The following is a 5000-nucleotide window of genomic DNA, read 5'->3' as shown; positions in this document are numbered from 1 at the left end:
TCGTGGCCTGAGCCGGCAAAGGCTCAGCGCCATGTCGGGGATTTCGGCATGCTCCGCCAAACCAGGGCGTGGTAACACGTCCCTGGCTAGGTTAGATGGGGCCAGACCCCCGAAAGTCTGGGGGACCGACCCAGCACCTGAGTAGGGCTGGGTCCAAGGCCTTAGGGTGGAAACTCGGCCTAGTAGGGGGCGAAGGCCGAGAGGTGAATCCGCCTCTCCGGAATGCGCTGGGCATTTGCCGGGGAGGGACGGGTGAAATCCCCAGTGGCACAGTCGTGGAAGGGGACTAGTGCGCTGGAAACGGCGCGCTAAACCCGGCAGCTCACAAAGCTCTTGGTCCAGGGGCGGGACTGGTGAGCGAGCTGCAATTAGCCTCCCCCCATGCCAGAAGAGCCGGTCCGGGGAAAGAGACGGGCTCTCAACTCTTTGGTCTCTCTCAGAATCATGGCGGAAAATACAGAGAGAGAGACTTCCGAGCGATACGAGGTGAATGATGAAAATGAAATAAAGAGCGCAGCCGAAAGGCTAAAGGAGATAAATGCGCTACTGGTGACAGATAAAGGGAAGATGAGCAATGACAGACTAAATGAAATAAAAGACAAGCTGGCCCTATGGGCAATTGCCCAAAGCCAGCTTGAAGGTAGGATACAAGAGCTGGAACGACAAAATAAACAAATAATAGCCGAAAAAACAAAAACATACGCCACAGTGGTGGCAGGAGGACCACAGAAACAACAAATCAATATGAAAGAAAGTATAGAAAAAGTGACAGCAAAACAAGGAGTGGCATTATTTTTGAAGCCAAAAGAAGGACAGAGCGTAAAAGAGGTGAAGGAAATATTCACAAGAGTAATTAATCCAACCAAAGCAAAAGTCAAAATAAACAAAGTAGTAGTTGCAAAAAATGCAGTCATAGTGGAAACTCCCACCCAACAGGATAGGAACACAATAATGGGGCACAAAGATTTACAGAGATCGGTAATATGTGAGAGGACAAAGAAAAGATGGCCATTAATGACTGTATTTGATGTGTCAAATAGGTTGACACCAGAGGAACTAACGGAGTGTATTTACACTCAGAATTTTGAAGAAAAAATGAGCCCACAAGACTTCAAAAAGGAATTTAGACCAAAATTTAGAATGGGGAGAAAAGACAGAGATACGGGACATCAAGTAGTTGAGGTTTCCCCAACATTGAGAAAAGAACTCATACAAAATGGTAGAGTATATGTGGAGTATAGTTCAGTCGCGGTCAAAGATTATTGCGTGGTACCCAGGTGTCACAGATGTATGGATCTGGGTCACGTACAGAAGTACTGTACCTGGGGTGACCCCACCTGTGGTCACTGTGGAACGGACAACCACAACAAGAAAGAGTGCCCAGAGAAGAACAGACCTGAGACATGTATACCATGCAATAGAAGGGGAAAAAGAAAATGTAGAGCACCAAACTCCAAAGAATGCCCCACGTATCAGCTGTTACTAGGAAGACTTATACAAAGGACAGATTATGGAGATTAACCCCCAAGAGAAAAGAAAGAAGCATAAATCACCAAGCAAGCAACTAAGAGATACGCTAAGGGGCATGAAAATCAGAGAAGCAGTAGGGGCAAGGGAAAAAGATGCAAAAGAAATCACAGATAAACAACCTGAAAATAAGGGAACAACAAAAAACACACGGGATAACAAACGGGATAACAATCAACACAAAACATGTACAGCACAAAACTGTATTGCCAATACTCCCATTGAAAGAACACCAACACAAGGGCGACCTCGGTCGCCCGTTTTTTATGACAAGAAAATGCAGATGGAGAGCGGAGATAGAAAGCAAGAGGTGCCCAAGACACAACGAGAAACACTGATACAAGACAAGAAACAAAATACAACAAGGGATGTACAAGTACAAACAATAAGCATGATAGACGCACAAGTACAAACAATGAACACGCAAGAAGCACAAGTACAAACAGAAGGGCGACCTCGGTCGCCCATTTTTCATGAAAAGAAAATGCCGATGGAGGGCAGAGATGGGCGACCAGAGGCGCCCAGGACACAACACACTACACCAACACAGAGACAAAACAAAGACATAGAAAAGAACAACATAGGAAAGAAATACGGACGACCTCGGTCGTCCGTTTTTAATGAAAAGAAAACGCCGATGAAGGGCGAGGACGGACGACCGAGCTCGCCCAAAAGAGACCACTCAGAACATATAAAAGATAAAAACAATCAGTCAAGCAAGAGTGACACATATAATGCAATGGACCCAAAGAACACTTATAAGATATGCGAAAACGCACTGCAGATGGCAAGACTAGAAGAACCCGGTCTGCTAACCACTGCATTACGCCAACTAGTGAGAGTGGGGCACACAAACGGCTCGAGAATTACTTATCCAGCTTTGGCGGACGTTGACTGCATTCAGCTAGCCGCGGCCGGAATCCCCACGGAACACGAACAATTACAGGAAATAGTAAAGCAAGTATACGAAAGAAGAGGCGTAAAATACAATTTGGAAAATATATATATACAAATGGTAACAACATACGGCCGAATAGGATTTGACCCCAATAAGACATGGCCAGAAGATCATTACCATACATATCATCCGTAATGGATCTTTTAGTTCTCCAAATTAATACAATGAGAAGCGTACAAGTAAACTACGAGTTGCGTAAATTAGCAGAAGAACTTAAAGCTGACATACTATGCTTGCAAGAACCGTACTCCCGGGAGGGTAAAATCCCAGGAATGACAGCCACGGCTCAAATAATCATGAAGGGAGAAAGACCAATGTCTGCAATAGTAATTTTAAATAGTAATATAAGAACAATAGTATTAAATCAATTTACAAATGAACATGTTGTAACAATCGAAGTACACGCCAAAAACACTAAGTGGTATTTAGTATCAATATATTGTCAGTATAGAGAGCCAATAACTATGTACCTAGAACAACTAAAGGAAATATGTAGAACTCTACAGGGCCATCAAGTAATCATAGCAATGGATGCAAACGCAAAGTCATTCCTGTGGCACAGCGGAGAACAAGACGAAAAAGGTCAGGAATTAGAAGATGCAATAAGTGAATTAAATCTAGATATAATAAACGCACCTAGCGAGATACCAACATATTCAAATAGAGCAGGGGCAAAAACAAATATAGATGTAACACTGGCAAATAACAGGGCTACCAATAAAATAGATAAATGGGAGGTATTGGAGAATGCAACGACCAGTGATCATAATGTAATAAAGTATATACTAAAATCAGAACAGAATGTGGCGCCACAGGAATGGCTTTCAGAATATGACTATAAAAAGGTAGACTGGGAAAGACTCTCCCGGGAGTACAGCCCGCCAGAGCTGGATGAGGATCTCGAGGTTGATGAAACAGCGGAGCAGATAGTTCAAAGTATAAAGGAAGTAATAGAAGCAGTCGTACCAAAGAGAAGCAGAGTCCAAAGCGTGCACCCGGCACCATGGACTCCAGAACTAAGTGACCTACGTCAGGCTACGCGCAGGGCAAGACGCAGGTATCAGCGCACATTTAACCCACAAGACAGGGAGCATAGACTGCGTATATACAGACAACTAAGGGAGAGATATAAAAGAGAAATTATAGAAGTTAGAAAAAGAAGCTGGGAAAATTTCGTAAGAAATAACCTGGCAATGGATCCCTGGGGAAAGCCATACAAGTTAGCTAGGGAAAAAATAAGAGCTCCAACAGTCTTATCATCTATAAGAATACCAGGCGAAAATAGAATGACCACAACCAGACAAGAAACAATAACGGTGCTCCTCCAAGCCCTGCTACCGGATGATGATCCCTCTGAGGACACACCGGAGCAGGCGGCTATAAGAGAGAGAGCACAAGAAGAATACAACAACAATACAATGGTCTACCCCTTCTCACCGCAGGAGGTGGTAGACGTAATATCAAACCTAAAAAGAGGAAAATCTCCCGGACCCGACAGGGTCACGGTTGAGGTACTTCAAGCAATAAAAGGAAAAATAGCCCCGATACTGGCAAACCTATATAATAAATGTCTGGAAAGAGGTACTTTTCCAAGGAGATGGAAAAGAGCAGAAATAATAATACTAAAGAAGCCAGACAAGGACCCAACAGAACACAAAGCATACAGGCCAATATGTCTGCTAGATACCTTGGGCAAAGCCCTTGAGAAATTGCTCTGTGCGAGATTGACTGGTCACCGGGAAATGGCAGGAATGCACGAATGGCAATTCGGTTTCCGCCGTGGAAAATCGACGGAAGACGCCATCAACACGGCGGCCGAACTTGTCAGCTCGTCGAACTGCACATATGTTCTAGGAGTGATGGTGGACATCTCAGGGGCGTTTGATAATCTGTGGTGGCCGGCGCTGTTTACCTGCTTGCAGGATATGCAGTGTCCGGCGGCACTATACAGATGTTTCAAGAGCTACTGTAGAGACCGGGTGGTACAGATGACGTCCCCGAATGCGGTTGTGACCAAGAACATCACTAAAGGATGTCCACAGGGATCAGTTTGCGGCCCCGTATTTTGGGATATAAATATGGAGCCGTTGCTGCATTCCCTGCAGCAGGAAGCATCAGTATTGGGAGCCGTTGCATACGCGGACGACCTGCTAATCTTAACACATGGTAATAGCCGATTACAACTAGAAGGGCGAAGTAGAAACATAATGGATATCCTGAGTGCCTGGTGTAGGAATTCTAAAATGGCAATTGCGCCTCAAAAATCGAACTATATGCTCCTGAAAGGGAAAATGGCAAGAGATCCGTCAATCAGGATCGACAACGCAATTGTAGTAAGAAAAAATGTAAGTAAATATCTGGGTGTCTACCTGGATCAAGGATGGAATTTTAGGACCCATATTGAACAAACAGGAGGAAAGACACTAGCGATAATGCATAAACTAATAAGGATCGGGCAGCAAAGATTTCACTTACCGCCAAATGTCATCAAACTATACCACGGCAGCCTGCTAGT

At 44.5% G+C, this 5000-nt stretch overlaps 1 pseudogene; it reads left to right on the top strand.

Moving 5' to 3' along the window:
• The window catches only part of LOC126443775 (large subunit ribosomal RNA), an 11039-nt pseudogene that overhangs the window by 3290 nt on the left and 2749 nt on the right, over positions 1-5000 (top strand).

The sequence above is a fragment of the Schistocerca serialis genome, unplaced genomic scaffold, assembly GCF_023864345.2.
Source record: "Schistocerca serialis cubense isolate TAMUIC-IGC-003099 unplaced genomic scaffold, iqSchSeri2.2 HiC_scaffold_184, whole genome shotgun sequence".
Lineage (NCBI taxonomy): Eukaryota > Metazoa > Arthropoda > Insecta > Orthoptera > Acrididae > Schistocerca > Schistocerca serialis.
The sequence above is the reverse complement of the archived record's forward strand: the minus strand, read 5'-3'. Positions and strand labels throughout refer to the sequence as shown.